At 43.5% G+C, this 17,544-nt stretch overlaps 1 protein-coding gene and 1 long non-coding RNA gene across 3 annotated transcripts in view; one reads left to right on the top strand and one right to left on the bottom strand.

Annotated features, from left to right (window-relative positions):
* Positions 1–17,544, top strand: part of CDC42EP3 (CDC42 effector protein 3) — an 81,898-nt gene that overhangs the window by 41,628 nt on the left and 22,726 nt on the right. Inside the window, exon 1 of one of the 2 annotated variants that reach the window (XM_082216271.1) lies at positions 10,004–10,114. The exons of the other annotated variant lie outside the window; for it this stretch is intronic. The gene's annotated coding sequence lies outside the window, so the exon portion shown is untranslated. Of the gene's footprint in view, positions 1–10,003; positions 10,115–17,544 lie in introns of those variants that run through there. 2 annotated transcript variants of the gene reach the window in all.
* Positions 48–9,842, bottom strand: LOC309528667. The gene is made up of 3 exons (XR_014217874.1): positions 9,741–9,842; positions 7,600–7,746; positions 48–1,941 (listed from the first exon to the last, which is right to left on the bottom strand). It is a non-coding gene; the product is annotated as an uncharacterized lncRNA (long non-coding RNA).

Here is a 17,544-nt window from a genome sequence, read left to right as displayed (position 1 = left end):
CACAGTAAAATGGAAAATGATGTTTGTTTTTCCATACATCCACTATATTAATATCTGAAACATTTCCTCCTACTTTTTCTAATGGCAAAGTACTTGATCAGATCCTCAAAACTAACCTTCTGTAGTTTCTGTGGTGCCCCACTTCCCTTGAAGCCCAAAGCACGTGCTTGTTTTGCTTAACGGTTAATCTAGCCCTGGTCTTGTGACTTATGCGGTCAGTCATTTTTCTGGAAGTGAGTATCAACTTGGAATGCTAGTTATAGGCAGAATCAAGCTGGGAATGTAGCATGATAGGCAAAGCACACCAAGGCTCCAATGAATAGTAATCAGATGCAGCGCATACTTAAACAATGGAGCTTGCTCTCCCAGGAGACAGTAATAGCACTAACGTGGTTGACTTTAAAGGATCAGACAAATTCATGGAGGATAGGGTCTACCAGTGCCTACTAGCCTGATAGCTATGCTCTGTCTCCCTGGTTGGAGGCAGTATATGTCTGAATACCAGTTGCTAGAAACTGCAGGGATGGGGACTGCTCAAGTGGTTGCGTCCTGCTTGCAGGCTTCCCACAGGCATCTCGCTGGCTACTATGAGACCATGATGCTGGACTAGATGGGTCATGGACCTGATCCAGCAGGCTCTTCTTATGCTCTTAATACTGCTGGCAAGAAGGGCAAGGGGAGACTATCTACTCCACAACACTGCTGATTAATCCACACCATTCAGAATCTACACTGTGCCATAAGTGCAGGAACCAAGATGTTAAAGGTGCCTCTAGGGCAAAAATGTAGCAATACACATGCAGGTACTATAGGTTACAGAGAAAGCAGAGGTAACCCACACCCTAAAATGAGGACCGCCCAGTCTACCCTGGCAAAACAGTGTTCCCAATTCCAAATACGATAATTGGATCTGCATGTAAAAGTAAAACAAATCTATTCAATTTCCCAAGAAAACTACTGTTTGAGTTTGACCCACATCCTAGGGCTCATCCCCCACATTTTCTAGGCACAGGTCCACACTTTCCCAGTCGGTGTCCAAGTGCTTTTTTATTTTTTTGGTCCCATCGCTTTCCCCAGGAAAACCCACTCTCTACTGCTGAATCAAAACAAATGGCAATTCAGGTTTTCCATGGATTGCCATTTGCTCCGATTCAACAGTAGAGAGTGGGTTTTCACCAGAAAAGTGCCAGGGCAAAGACAAAAGCTGTTGGAAATGGCCTGCAAAGCCCAGACCTGTGCCTAGAAATGTGGAGCAAGATAAGCGTGGATGAGCCCCCATAAACAGCCCAGTGTGCTTTGGTTTCCCCAGTATATGTATTTGCAGGAAAACACAACTGACCGTTGCTTTTACAGGAAGACAGTGTGCACATTTTTCTTTCATTGACATAGTCGCCAAGCAGAAAAATAAATAAATCTTGAGCTGGAATTGCTTAGTGATAAATGTCACTACAAGTTAATTCCTCATTTTGGACCAAAACAATTTGGAGTTTGGTAGTTGTTATGCATACAAGAGATTCTGGAAGCAGAGTGATTGTAAAAGCAGCGAGAGAAACAGCCTAGGTCTCTGAATGCAGTTGATTCTTAGGGCATTCACATTCTCTGGAAATCGTGATTACATTCCAGAAGGGAACTGCACGTATAAAGCCAAGGATCACTTCTGCAACAGAACCATTTACTTTGAACAACATTTGCTTGAAGCTACTCCTCCAAACCATCCCACACCTATTTGCCCTGCAATGGAAAGCTGTTCAGGAAGCAGCATGTCAACTTGCACTATTACTTGCAAAGGGGCAATATAACACCGCAGCTGGGTAAAGTCCAAGAATTTAATGTGCCAGAATGTTTGTACAGTAACATATTTTTCATTTAAGTTGCTCTGAATGTGAAAAGAAAAGCCAGTTTCCTTTTGGGCAAGCTACAAATTTCCTCCTCCTTCCATCTCTGTGGAAACAAAAAGGAAGATAATATCACTGAAAACTAAAGTCTCAGGAGATCAATGGCAATATAATGAGATTCTAAAACTGGGTTTATAGTCTGCCAAGAAAATTTTCAAGCTGTGCTCTAGGTATTCAGTTTAATATCCCTCTGTGAGAGTTCCCCACTACCATAATCAGAACTAACCACATTTATTTGGACTCACATTTAATAATTTCAAAAATTAAAAGAATGTAGATGAAATCCAGATTAGAATTTTCTCATTTTGAAAAGCAGTGGAACATACTTCCCACTCAGATAAATGATAACAACTTTTACGTACAATCTACGTATGCCAGTGTTCAACACTGCTTGGTCAACAGTTAATAACATTCCCCCCCCCCCCAGTTAGCTTCTAAGCCATATCCCAATGCAATTTCCTTTAGGAAACTCAGGTGTTCTCATGCTCAGGGTTGCTATAACTGAGGATGATAAAGAATTTTTCACCAGGTCAAATCTGGATGGAACCCTGGTGAATTTTCGTCTTCCCCCTACAGTGCCCAGTTTGACTTGTTTCACAAGCAGAGCTTAGATTTCCAGGTGCCAGATAAAAAAATTATGAGTCAATATCACTCTTGGTCTTGAGTCATGTGCAAGTTATCTGATCACTAAACTGCTTTCCTCTTGCTCTTTGCTTGCTTGCTTGGTCTGGGCTGTGTAGAGTAGACTGAATGATGGGCAGATGACCCAAAGAAGGTAGAAACAGATACCAAAAGAGAGGTGAGCCTCAAATGTGCTATGAAACCTTTTACTAGAGAAGAACTTTGCTAGGCCTGATGACAAATTATGACCACAATGTGTAACTCTTTATTAGAGGCAGTAGTCATTTCCTATCTCCTGCATGGGCTGTTTCACAGCATGTTTTCAGATTCATCTCTCCTTTTGTGGGATCTGGCTAGATCGCCCAACCTTTTGGCAGAAATTTAGAGCAGAGAGCTTTTGAGGATCTGCCAAGACCAAACAATCAACTCCATCTTATGAGAATGATGCCTACAACCCCTTTTATCAGATGTGGCCCCAGTAATCACTGCTTTGTTACCTTATAAGGCTGGGCAACTGCAATATGCTTTACAGGGCATGCCCTCTACAATGCAAATTTAAACTGGCTACAAAACCTATTTAATTTTCACGGAACTTTAAGAACGCCAATTCTCTTATGGTGCTGCAAGAGTGGTAATTAGAAGCACTGATGAGCTGAAGACCACCATTATTCTTAATGTAATGAGCATTTTTCAAGTATAATATGCAGAAATGGCTTTTTAAAATAAATGGTAGTAGGTTTATTGGAACCACAAACATTTCAAAGTGTGTGTCTCAAGTTTCCATGTATTATATCTCCACAGTAATGTCTGCTCTGGAAGTTGCACAGCAAAGTTGGCAAGCGTATAGTCTGAAGCTTGCATATTTCCCCTGTTAAAGTACATAAACTGGAAGTGTGAGGCACTCATGCATCTGCTTGCTGGTATTTCTGGTAAAGCACAGTGTGTCAATAAAATTATTTGCATACAACTTAAGTTCTCTGATTTCCCTAGCTGGAAACGAAGGAATTTGTATTATAGAGATGAATTGTTCTTTGATTATTTGCAAGCTCAAGGTGGCACCAAGTACAGCATACTGTCTTTAGACAAGGGAAAGTACCTGAAAAAAGATAACATTCATGCCTCTTTATCTGCAATTCCATACTTTTACCCTCCGGGCACAATTTAAGGTTCTTTTCCTTTAACCTCTAACATCATTACTGACTGAAACTCAACATTCACTAACTGACTCCTCCCTTACATCATATCAATATGAATTCAGGAACCTATTTCCTTAAAGTTTTATCAGCTGTGCAGCAGCTGAAAACAACTAGATCATGTAGAGAGGAATTCTTGGTGGCTGCTCCAGGAAGATCAAAGCCCAATATGTCTTTTGGGGGCGTTGTTAATCTTTCCCTTTTAGAAGGAAAGATTTTTACAGGCTGTGGTTAAGCTGTTAGATGGCCGGGCATTTTTGCACCTAATATGTATTACATGTTTGAACTGATTTTAGAAGACCATAATTTATTTTCCAGTGTATTTTATATTAACGGGACATGTTATACTGTTGTTTTTTATAATCTGTATTTTTTGGGTTGGATATATATCAATACATACACACACACACACACACACATATATATATATATATATATATATATATATATATATATATATACACACACATATACATATATATATATATATATATATATATATACATATATATATACACATATACATACATATATATATATATATATATATATATATATATATATATATATATATATATATATGCAGGTTTTGGTGTCTTCGGGTGTCTTCCCGTGTAAGAGTCGGGGTGTCTGGGCGACGTTTCGACGAGGTCTCACTCGTCATCTTCAGGCTGGTGCTTTCGGCTTCTTGTTACTGGAACAGAGCAGAATCTGGTGTTTGAGTTCCTATAAATACTGTTGAGGGGTGTGGTGTATAGCCTCCAACGTTCTGGGCAGAGAGGAAGTTCCTAGATTAGTGTGCCTTTTCTTCTTTTGTTCCTTAATTACTTGAGGGATATCTTGAGTGATTTCATGAGTGATATTCTGAATACCACTGGGTGGGTCATTAAGTGTAGATTAGTTGCTAAAGCTTTCGTGTCATACACCACACCCCTCAACAGTATTTATAGGAACTCAAACACCAGATTCTGCTCTGTTCCAGTAACAAGAAGCCGAAAGCACCAGCCTGAAGATGACGAGTGAGACCTCGTCGAAACGTCGCACAGACACCCCGACTCTTACACGGGAAGACACCCGAAGACACCAAAACCTGCATTCCTGTACCCGTGAAAATCTACGAAAGCATATATATATATATATATATATGGGATGTAAAGTTTTATGTACATGTGTATGTTTAGGGAAGGGTCATAGCTCTGTGATATAACATCTGCTTTGAATGCAGAAGGTCCCAGGTTCAATACCCAACATCTCCAAGTAGTGCTGAGAAAGAGTCTTTCATAGAATTGTAGAGTTGGAAGGGACCCCAAGGGTCATCTAGTCCAACCCCCTGCCAAGCAGGATTCTCAGCTAAACCATCCCTGACAGATGGCCATCCATCTGCTTAAAAACCTCCAAGGAAGGGGAGTCCACAACTTCCCAAGGGAGACCATTCTACTGACAAACAGGCCTTACGTATTTCCATATGTTTAGTTGGAATCTCTTTATTGTAACTTGTAGCCATTGGTTCAAGTCTAGACTCCAGAACAAGATAAAACAAGCTTGCTCTATCTTCAATGTCACAGCCCTTGAGATATTTGAAGATGGTTATCATATCTCCCCAGAAGCCCTGGAGAGCCACTGCCAGTCAGTGTAGACAATGTTAAGCTAGATTTGGAATAAGGCATCTTCCTATTTAAAATCTGTTTTTATGTCTGTAAGGTGTATGTGTGCTTGTGCTTAAGGTTTGCACTTGGCATACATACATTATGTGAAAATATTTATCAAAAATGCATTGGTCTAAGTAAGGTCTGTAACATATTTCATATTTGCAATCCATTTACATTTGATACTAGACTATCATCAGTGCCAAATGTAACATATTTTGAAAAGCGAGCCTTTAATAAAACTGTCAAAAGTGTACTGTTAAGTCCAAGTGACTGCCAACAGAAACTTCTGAAAGGATGTCATTGGAAGGAAAGAAACAATGCTGGGTTTAGAAGTATCCATGGTACTTGTAAAAGTTTCTAACATTATTTATAGATTTCCTATCCACTGACCAGCTAGATTGCCAACAACTGTTCTCGTTGTTCTTTAACGTTCATTTAAAACCATTGTTACTCCTCTTAAATTGACAGGCCATTTCCTTTGTTTGGCATTTGAAGGCGGGGGGAGGCTTGGACATATATCTGAAATATATCCATAGAGACAAGAATGTTTATAGAATCGCATGTGTCAAAACCTTGATTCAGCATTAACTACATTACTCTTGTGAATGCCTTTTCATAAAGCGTGCCTCCAATAAACACAGAGAATGTGTTTTAAAATTCCCCATCAGTACTGTTTCCCTGCCATATCTGTTGTTGAGCTACATTTGCCCACAATACAAGCCAAAAACATACTAGAAAGCAGCAGTTAGGCCAGGGGTAGGCAACCTAAAGCCCGTGGGCCGGATGCGGCCCAACTGCCTTCTCAAACCGGCCCACAGACGGTCTGGGAATCAGCATGGTTTTTACATGAGTAGAATGTGTCCTTTATTTAAAATGCATCTCTGGGTTTTTGTGGGACTTGCCTGGTGTTTTTACATGTGTAGAATGTGTGCTTTTATTTAGAATGTTTCTCTGGGTAATTTGTGGGGTACAGGAATTCGTTCATTCCCCCCTCCCCAATATAGTCTGGCCCACCACATGGTCTGAGGGATGGTGGACCGGCCCACGGCTGAAAAAGGTTGCTGACCCCTGAGTTAGACCTTTGTTAAAGAGACCTACTTGAGAGAACCATTGTCATTTCTCAACTCCTGTTCCTGAGCAAGATTCCTGAGCCCATTGTATGAAAATTTTGTAAGGGCACAATCAGGGCCAGCTGCAGGTTTGAGAAGGCTCTTGGTGGGACCTGGAAGTCTTACCTGGTGATAGCAGGTGGGCAGCACGGCAAAACAATATCAGGTTCCTGGGTCTAAACACCATTTTGATTTCCTATAAGGCCCCCCTCCCAAGTAGTGTCCTTCTGGGGCACTGTGGGAAATTAAAATGGTAGTTTGACTCAGCTGTCCAGCTCCACTGAGAGTTCCAGACACAGAAAACATTTTTAAGATGACTCAGGGCAATAATAGGCCCTGCCAGCTGCCCAAGAAGGCTGAATGCTGATTTCGGCTCTGGGCAGTGGCATTGCGTGGATGGCCAGCGCCCAAAACAAGGCAAGTGTCCTTGGCACTGCCCACCAATAGTTGGAATGAAGGGGCAACAGCTTGACCTACTCATGTCGCAGCCCCCGTGAGTGGACAGCCCGGCAGAGAGTGGGACAGAGAATGGTCGGGAACAGGTATCTTTCTAAAGCCCTACAGAGGGTGTCCTAGCAACTGGCCATCAAATCCACTCCTCATTTCACCCACATAAACATTGGGAGATTTTCGCTGCGAGGAGGAAGGAACACTATTTTTATTTATTATTACTTCTTTCTTTCTTTCTTTCTTTCTTTCTTTCTTTCTTTCTTTGAAAATATGCTCCCCTAAGAATTTTGTGTACAGGGCAACCACCCCGTGGCCCTGCCCATGCTACGCCACTGGCTCTGGGTATGAAACCTGAAGAACGAAGGAAGGAAGGAAGGAAGGAAGGAAGGAAGGAAGGAAGGAAGGTAGGTAGGTAGATAAAAGGTAAAGGGACCCCTGACTGTTAGGTCTAGTTGCGGACGAATCCTGGGTCGCGGCGCTCATCTCGCTTTACTGGCCGAGGGAGCCAGCGTACAGCTGGTCATGTGGCCAGCATGACTAAGCCACTTCTGGTGAACCAGAGCAGCACACGGAAATGCCATTTACCTTCCCGCTGGAGCGGTACCTATTTATCTACTTGCACTTTGACGTGCTTTCGAACTGCTAGGTTGGCAAGAGCTGGGACCGAACAACGGGAGCTCACCGCGTCACGGGGATTCGAACCACCACCCTTCTGATCACCAAGCCCTAGGCTCTGTGGGTTTAACAGAGCAAATAACACTGAAGGTCTTTTCGAGGATTTGCCATGAGTTCACTGAGTGGACAGCCAGAGCTTTCTCAAGTGCTTGATCTGTATATAGAGGCAGCAAAGAGACAAAAAACAAAACCCCATTCGCACTTAAAATATCACAGTGTATAAGCATTTCTCGACGCCCCCTTATATTGGAGATTGTGTGGGTGGAAATTGTAATTCATGAAGTAGTCTTTTCCTTTCTTTTTTTGCAACATCTGGTAATAGCACCCAGTAAAAGCAAAGTTGATAAATAAATAATGATGGCTGGGGTCATGCCATTATTTATTTATTCATTTTTGGTTATTTTTATACTGCCGGTGCAAAGGCTCAAGGTGCTTCACACACACAAATACAAATGGAGAAACAGGGCGGTAGCAAGATGCTTAAAGCTAAGTCTCCAGTATGACTGTGATTCCTGTTTGATTGTCAGGAGTCAGCTAGCAGGAATCCTTAAATTGTCGTGGGATAATGTGTCAGGACAAGCAGGTTTACTAAACTTTCCCTCCCTCTAATCCATTTTAATTTGCAATTTGCATCACTGCAGAAGAAGAGACTTCTGCAGAACAGGAAGTGGTATGTCCGTTTCCCCAACCACTCTGGGTGGCTTACAGCACATGAAAAATGTAAAACATCAGACATTAACCTCACATCTCTTGGTCATTTTCAGAGGGCACCAATAAAAAAATCTCATGCTTCTTGTGTGAAGCAGTAAGCACAATTACATGTCACCCATCAAGCAATTTCAAATACTATACTTCATTACATATTACCTGTTGGTATATAGACCTCTCAACAGCTTAAGGGATTGCCTTGCCCCATTTATATTTGCCCTTTTTATAGTATGACTGGATAAGCACTTTATAGGAATATTGTCTATTGTACTTTGTTCTCATTGTTACCTGATTTTTAACTGATTTTAGATATATTTTGTGGTACTGCAAGATACTTCGAAACATTTTGGTAAAAAGTGGTTAATAAATGCAATAAATAATAGCAATAATATCTGCTTGATGTTTATGTTCAGGTCAGAGTAGCACTATTAAAAGGGTGTCACATATGTTCACCTTGAGAACAAGACAGAGGGCATTTATTGTGTCTATGTCTAAGTTTTGGCCAAATACTGTTAAGCAAGTACAACTAGAACGTTGTTCAGATGCCTCAGTTTGTACAGAGCTTTTCTGTGCTATAGCACAACTATTGTTTATTGTGTATTATTGTCAAGATGCTAAATATTTTTTGCTGTTTTATGAGTGTACTGTATTGTTCTAGACACTTTGCTTATTGGTGTGAGGAAGGAGCAAGGTGTGAGGAACCTTTGCCCCCCACATGTTGCTGAACTCTATCATTCCTGGTCATGGGCCATGCTTGCTGGGGCTGATGGGAATTGTAGTTCGTCAACATCTGGTTATAGTTGTTCAATGCTATCAAATAGCAAATGGCAGAATGGATGGGCTTATGAAACCTAAGAAATCCACTGATTCAGATCTTATCAGATGTGCAGAAAATCCAGAAGACAGATTTCACCTAACCTGCGCAACATGTAGGCCCTACAAGATGGGTGGCCAACTGTCATGGAAGCTTTAGTTGAGGTTCCAAGCATTGCAACGGATTTTACTAGATGACCCTCAGGGGTCTCCTTCCAACTCTACAATCCTATGCTTCTGATACCCTTCTTAGCAAGGCCACAACTGCTCACTCCTAGAGGTAGGTGGCAGGTTTTGCCCTCACTGTCGCATTGCCCACAAGTGCATGGATTTACCATTCGCCAGGAACGAATGACGTCGCTAGCCCACAGCTGCGTGGCCAATGACACCATCCCATTTTCCCACGGACGCATTGCCGCGCTGCGCCCCTTGCCCGCTGCCCAGGTAGCCCCTGACACACACGCAGGACCTCGCGTCGCCCCTCAGAGGCGGCAGCTGCTTTGTGGGTGGGGGGGAGCCCTGAAAAGAGGCTCAACCTGCTCAGGCAAGCCTCTGAGCGGGAAGTCTTCCGGGTCCCTTCGGGCTGGCGGTGCCAAAGCTGCTGCTGACGGGGCTGGAGCCACTCACCGTCGCCCGCTTGCTGCTGGCTGCCTCCCTTTCGTCCTCGCTTGGCTGGCGTCGTGCTGGAAGAGGCAGCATTTTCCCGTCAGGGGGCGACGTGAGGAGGAGGAGGAGGCGGCGGCGGCAGCACGGAGGGGCGGGTGCTATGGGTGACAGGCGGTCACAGGTGCCGCGGCCGCCTCTTGAGTCGGATGAGAGGCGCCTCCGCGCCCCAACCAGCTGCCGCCGCTGCTCCCCTCCCTCCACCCTGCGCGCTGCTGCTGCTTCAGCCGTCAGCCAAGGGCAGCTCTTCCGAGGCGGCGCGTGCAGGGACAGCAGCACGAGCCGAGCAGCTGCGCGCGAGGGAGCCGCGGAGAGAGACTCGCGCCTGGCAGAAACCAGTAAGTTGCTGCTCCTGCGAGCCGCTGTTTGCAACACGAGCAAGGGAACGGCTGGCGCTGGCGCTGCAGCCGCGGCGATCTGCTTACTTATGGTTTTATTGTGCATCTCCTCGCCCCGTGAAATCGTGGGGAGGGCAGGAGCGGCGCGTTGCATGCGGGCTTGGATCGGCCCGGGCTGGAGTCGCGGAAGGGGTTGTCTCGAGGCCACGGCGACGGCGACCGGCTGCTCTCGGCTTCGACACACGCGCAACCCCCCCCCCCGCGTTTGGTCTTTTCTTTTTGGCTCAGGCAACGGGGAGTGAGGATTGCGCGGGGAGCCGCCCAGCGCTGTAGGATGGCTCCTGCTTTGTGTGTGATGTCAGTGAAGAGCGGAGTCGGAGATATAACGGGAGGGTTTTGCGAATGGTGGGGAGAGGTAATGGGGGGGGGGGAGGCTGTTAAGGTGACACAGGAGCCACTGGCAGGGCAGGCTCTGAAGCGCGTGTAGCGGCTGCAACGCAGAGAACAGGCGCAGTCCAGCCTGGATAGCCTCGCAGAATGGACACCCCCGTATCGCAATGCAAATAGGGGGCCTTCTAGGGAGAGATTGTGCGCGATCTGCATATAATTTTAATGCGGCGTCTTTGAGAATGAGGGGAAGAGATCTGGGGTTGTGTATCTGTGTCTCTTGTGTGTTAACGGGCAGAAAATCTCCCAAGCCGCCTTCTTACAAATTCTCTCCTGTGTAGAAATGGTCTGTAATTTCCAGGCGGAGCTTTGCAGTGAATTGTGCCTGCTGTCCGTGAGCAGAATCGGTGCATAACCAGATATGAAATTCTAAAGCTGATCTACTGATAGCCACACACTGCATGATTATTTATTACACTTCTCATATCACTCTTCCTCTAAAGAGCTCAGGAAGATGTACATGGTTCTCTTGTCCCTCTCCTTTTACCCTCACAACAGTCCTGCAAGGTAGTTTAGGCTGAAGGATGGTGGTGCACTGTCAAAGGGTGCTTATGTATTACAGTATTTCAGGGCTTAGTATGGATTTGAACCTAGTTCTTGCTAGTCCTCAGCTGACATTCTAACCACCACTATGCCAGTTTTGCTTTTCTGATTTATTTATTTTTAATGTTGTGACAGTTCACATCATCAAGCTTGATACCAGGTACATTGACCAGTAGCTGCCCTGTTTTGTAAGCTTTTACATTCATCGAATGAATAAAAATCAATGTGCAGATCCCTCTTTAGCAAAAGCCAGGCGGGCAGGCATGCAACCCATTTTCATGTACCAATGTTGTCATTCATTAGCGCACACGTTAAAGGCGGAGCTCAAATAGGGACCTGGCTTCTTTCACAATAGTAGCGTAGCTGCAAAACTAATGTTGCATGCTGGTTGTTTCTTTTTTAATTATTTTAAAACCCTGCAGATTTCATTTTCTCTGAACCGTATCCAAATGTAAATTGCAAGTCTTTGCTTCAGGAGTCCATTGTATTTTCTTTTCTCTTTTTTTAATAAAAAAAATCAATATTTTCAATTGCGCACTTTTGGATGAACCAATTTAAAAATAAAAGGTTGCTCTCTTGCTGAATTACTGCATAGTCAAGCAGCTGTGACCTTAATTGCCTTAAAGGAGATACAGAACAGAAAACCTGGAGTGAGTGCACAAATCCTGGAAGATAGGCTAGAAGTAGCCCTTACACGTGCACAACTACCATATTTCTCTTAAATCAGCTGACATTTATTTTTCCAGCCATGCTGTGGAGGTGGACATTAATTTGAGAGGACATGTTAAATGGAAAGGGGTGTTACCTTAACTCTGCTGTGCTTGCTCTGCCCTTTTCATAGAATCCTTAATTAGGTCTTTGCTTCCCTGTTTGCTGTTCTGTCAGCTGTAGCTTATGGACGTTTTTGCATCTGAAGCTTAAATCAGGTGGTGCTTAAATTGGCCTCTAATATTAATGTAAAACATTAGCTATAATGTACACTTGATTTACCTTCCTTAATGTAGGATGGAATAACAGCATTTGTATGTGGTATACAAATAGTACTGAAGGGACTCATAAAACTTAAGTAGTGCCTTTCTGGATCAGAGCAGAAGCCCTGTGTTCAGTCGTCAACAGCAGCCAGCCAGATGTTCCTGGGAATCTCACCAAGAGGGCAAGATGGTCTCTACTGTTTGATCCCAGTTTCTGTTTTGCTGTTGGGTGTAATAGCCATTGATAGACCTCTCCCCCCATGGATTTGTGGGCTCCTTTAGAAATATTAGCATGCTAAATTGGGGTGCGGGTGGCGCTGTGGTCTAAACCACAGAGCCTAGGACTTGCCGATCAGAAGGTCAGCGGTTCGAATCCCCGCAATGGGGTGAGCTCCCATTGCTCGGTGTCCCAGCTCCTGTCAACCTAGCAGTTTAAAAGCACATCAAAGTGCAAGTAGATAAATAGGTACCACTCTGGCGGGAAGGTAAACAGCGTTTCCATTCACTGCTCTGGTTCGCCAGAAGCAGCTTAGTCATGCTGGCCACATGACCCAGAAGCTGTACGCCGGCTCCCTCGGCCAGTAAAGCGAGATGAGCACCACAACCCCAGAGTCATCCGCAACTGGACCTAACGGTCAGGGGTCCCTTTACCTTTAGAAATATTAAGCTGGTGGCCACCATAGCATCACTCTAGCTTGTTTGTTTGCTGGATTTAGAGCCCAGCCAATCCCAAGGACTCAGCGTCAATAATTATATTAATGTAATTTATCCATCCATATCCCTGTCCACCCAAACCCAATGTGAATAAAGCTTTCAATCTTACAACACTTCAGCTCAGAGTTTGGTGAGCTTCTTTGGAGGACGATCTCAAAGCTCTGTGGCATGCCTTAGTATGACTCTTGTAGGCCCAGTTTGGCACTTGGTGTATTTTAGAGAGAGTTCCTGATTGGTCTTGGAGGACAGGGTAGGACCTAAGACTGCAGATAGTTCCCTAGGTTTGTGGGGTCCTGACCGCTTAGTGAATCCTGTAAGTTAACTATGGGTTGCGGTGGAGTATTTATTTCCCTTTCATAGTCCTTTTTAGTGTCACATGTGAAAATTGTGATTTCCCTTAAAACTAGGTTTAGCCTCATTCTCTCCACAAATATATAGCTCCTTTTAGATGCTGTGTGCTTTACTATGTTAATTACAGTTGGGATACAGCTATTAAGTTGTTTGGGTGTCATCTTGTCAGAGTGTGTGTTAATTTCATTCATTCCATTCCCTTTGGCAGTTTTCCTACATTCACTCTCTATTCTTCACACTCTACTAGTAGGGCTTCCATTTATAGAGAGATGGCAAATATATCTGGTGCAATCAGGGAGTGGCATTTAGTTAGACACAGCTAGAAATGGGCTTTTAAAGGAGTACTTGGGCAGGGAGTGTGTAAAAACTGGAGTCATTTGTTGTACCCATTTGTCCAAAATTCATCATTGTCCACTGTACAAGGAAACAGGATATTGTTCACAGAGAACAATAAGAAGCTTTAAGAAGTCTCTTAGTTTCTTGCTGCTTCACTGATTGTCTAGTACTCTAAGTTGATGCCATTTGGATTACTTGTTCTCACCAACTCCCAGTCTTTTTTACGCTTTGATCCTAAACACATTTGCTTGGAATAGAGGTCATCAGCCCCTCACAAGATGCTGTGTGTAGTATTCTCATGTTGCAATTTTGAATACAGCACACCGCTGCTAGAAAACCAGGAGGTTCATACAATTTGCAGTTACTGAGACATGTTGCAATAATAACCACAAGCTGCCTTCCTGCATACCTTTCTGCAAGTGTAACATATAAAAAGCAGGAAAGGAGTAGCAGTTGTAAAGCTAGGAATGTATGGCAAATGCTCTGTGTGAAGCCAGAAGAACTGGAGCATATCTCTACACTACAAGCTTATAGATGTCTTAAGTATCATTATTTTCCCCAAAGAATCTTGGCAACTGTAGCTCAGTGTGTGTGCCGGGAAGTACAGGAAGGAGGTTCCCACACAGTACTACAATTCCCAGAGCTTTCTTGAGACTGTAGTTCACATATGGCCAGCATTATTAATATAACAACCTCTTCGATCAGCAAACTTCATCATATTTCTGCTCCCTCCAGAAAGCTGGATTCTTTGAAATACATCAAGGTGGTCCAAAACCCACACACTACAGCAACCTTCACCATCCTGTGCCCTCCTGATGTTTTGGACTTTAGCTAGGGCTGGTGGGAGTTGTAGGCCAGAACATCGGGAGAGCACCCGGTTGGTGAAGGCGGCACTACACAAATCATCTTATGCTATGCAAAAGTGGAGATAGCACCACCCTGCTCTGCCCTACTTTCATAGTAATCCCCTTCCTACTAGGAATCTTAAGATGATCCCAGAACCTCCATAAAGGAAGGTCAAGGTCATAAAGCTGAGGTCAAGTGGGGCACGGATTGAATTTTATGCGCTTGTTGGAACAAGGAGGAAAGTTTGCACTCAGCCTGGGAGACAACCTTTTTATTTAACAACTCATCTGCTAGCCAGAGGCCACCAGGAATTCTGCACAAGCACTGAATGAGCTGGCAAGACATGGGACTCCATTTTCCTCCTCCAGGTTGCTTGGTTGAGAAAGGAAGGAAAGTGAATCCCTCAGTGCAGTCCCTTCTCTGCCAGCTCACTTGGGAGAATACACCTTTTGCTTTCTTTCTGTTTTACTAGCCTGTTGAGAGGCCAGTGACCTGGATTTTCATGCTGGGCGTGGAGGAAAGGGATCCATGAAAATCCAGGAAGCTAGCAGGCTCTTAGCAGGCAGGCTAGTAAAATATATTGCAGGCAAATAACTTTTGTGGACTCTTACACCAGATCCTGCATGCTAGTATTGTACATCAGATCACAAGATCATGTCTGCAACACTCGTGATGAGAAGGCCAGACAACTGGGTCAAAAATGCTCTTCCTTGCCACTGGGTAAAGTGGATTAGTTTCAGGGATGAAAATGTTTTCTTCATTCTAGTTAGGCTGTTTATTCAGTGCTAGGGGAAGGTGACTCCTTCCATGACTCTTCATCATTTTAATATGACAGGGTCTATTACAACAGGAGATGAAAGGCAAAGGAGTTTACAGTCATTTTAAAGCTTGGGAGGTACTATCAATTATAGCAGTAGGCAAAGCAATTAACATGAATTTAAAAACATTAACTTGTAGGTAAGCCCTGCTCATCTAAATGGAACATCCTTTTAAAATAAGTATATTTGGGATGGCAGCCTTAGATGATTTTACGGTCAATTTATTTTCTTGTTCCAAGTGTATCTACTTGAGTTTTGTTTAACAATCCTTGTCCTAAATTAGGATAGCACATTCTTGAAGTGTATGTGGATAACTATTGGGTTGTGCATTTAAAACCTCTTGCTCAGGGCTGGTGCAGATGCAATACTGGCTCTCTCTCAACCAGCCAACTGGAAAATTAGGATTTCATTGCCCTTTCCCCCTTTAGCTTCTTCCTCATATGAACCAAATCCTTCACCCCGCCTAAATCACAGCTAAAGGGCACCGCAAGAGTGCCCCTGTTAACCATGGTTGAAGCTAACCAGGTTCCCTCTTGAGCAGGATTTGTTAACCAGCTACAAAGCCAGATTTTAAATCCTGGTGAAGGAGGATGCCTAACTTGCATTAAATGTGTTTCATGTCAGTGCTCTTATAGCCATTTATTGTAGTTATGACAGGGGAGAGGAATTTTCCCAGTGAGGGAATGCCACTTGTCCATCTGTCCTCTAAAGTGGTCTAGGTGGGAGCACATTTGTGATGGAGCCAGGGCAAAAAGGCCTCTTATTGCGCACCAGCAGACACATTCAAGTGCTTAGGAGGAGTGGGTGGGAATGTAAAAGGCCGCCCCACCCATTCCCTCCCTCCTCCTGGTCTTAGAACTAGTGCCCAAACTTCTTTTCCCATTTACAGATTGGAATTAGCTGATTGTTGTGATGGGGGTGAGTAGGGATTTTTTGATCAGCTGTGATTGATTGGCAGTCCCCCCCTTTTTTTTTTTGCCTACTCCATACTGTAGAAGAACATGGTTGGAGCACTTAGAGGTGGGAGCTGAATAAATAGCTTCATTGGTTTGGTCACTTGTCAAGCGCGTGTGAGAAAGGGAAGAGGCTGGCACAAAGAGCACCCTGAGGCGCTTTTCGGGTGTATGGTTATTCCAAAGACTATCACTTTTCAGGTTGTGTGATTCATAGGGCAGGTTATAGATCAGTTTTGAGGCTAACCTATTTGGAGTTGTGGGGTCTAAGGGGGTGTGAGTCAGGAAACCCTCCTTCTTCAGCTGAAGGAGTTGAGTGCAGCGAAGATGCAGTATTAAGGCCAACTTTTTCCCCTGCAGCACAGGCTCACCCAATCGTAATATGCCTAGCAGACTGATAAATAATATGGAATATTTCCCACGCATTGGCTTCCTTCCCCTCTGAGTATCATAAGTTTACAACTTGTCATTAATAAAGTGGTATGTGTTTGAACTCACACCTTGCGTCTTGCCTGTTTATTTCTGGTATCCTCACAGAATGTACAATTTAGTGGCCCTGTTTAATCATGTTTAAGAGACAGGCAGCATTTCACCTGCTCTGGTAACAACAAACAAACAAACAAACAAACAAGTTATTCAAAAAGAACAGTACAGAAGAGGAAGTGATGATCTACCCCAGCTAAACAACGGAAATGGAGTGGATATAATAAGTTTTAATCTGATGCCTCCATCATGGCCTACTGTAGGTAGATAATTATTGTTTCCCTAATATTATTTTCATCTTGATTCTAAGCATGTTTCCGTGAAATGAGTAAGTCCATTGATTTCAGAGGTTTTGCTTCCAAGAAAGTGTGCCTGGGATTGTGGTGTTGTCTTCCTTTCTTCAGTGATTTGATGCAAGTCTCACTAATTTCAGTAGAAATTGCTTCCAGATTGTCACACATCTGCACTTGAGGGATAGTAAAATTCTTCATGCCTCTCAGCAGGATGATATAGATGACAAAGCTACCCTGTGGTGAGAAATTTCACCTCAGAGTAGTTTATCTTTGTGGGAAGAGACTGAGAGACATCAACCACAAAAAGTAAAAATGGGGTATCAGAATGTACCATTGGTGCTAATATACCTTTCTCTTCAGAGGATTTCTTGGATACAATTTATATTCATGCTAAGGATGATTTCACATATGCTATAATATAAATTGATAACCAGAAAAGTATGAAACTGCTACCATCCCCTTGTTCATTCAAGCTGTTACCTCAAAATGGAAACTAATTGAATATTCGTATTACATATTAGCTATCACTTTTGATGGGTTTTCTGTATATCTTTTCTGATAAGTTAGAACCTATTTAATTGTCTTAGTTTCCTCTGCTCAAGGAATTGTCAGGTTTCTTTGAGGATCCCTTGCAAAGACTTACAAGCAGTCTCAAATAACTTCATTTCCCAGGAT

The sequence above is a fragment of the Podarcis vaucheri genome (genome assembly GCF_965113315.1).
Source record: "Podarcis vaucheri genome assembly, chromosome: 3".
NCBI lineage: Eukaryota > Metazoa > Chordata > Lepidosauria > Squamata > Lacertidae > Podarcis > Podarcis vaucheri.
Note: the sequence above shows the minus strand (reverse complement) of the source record. Positions and strands in the feature narration are given on the sequence as shown.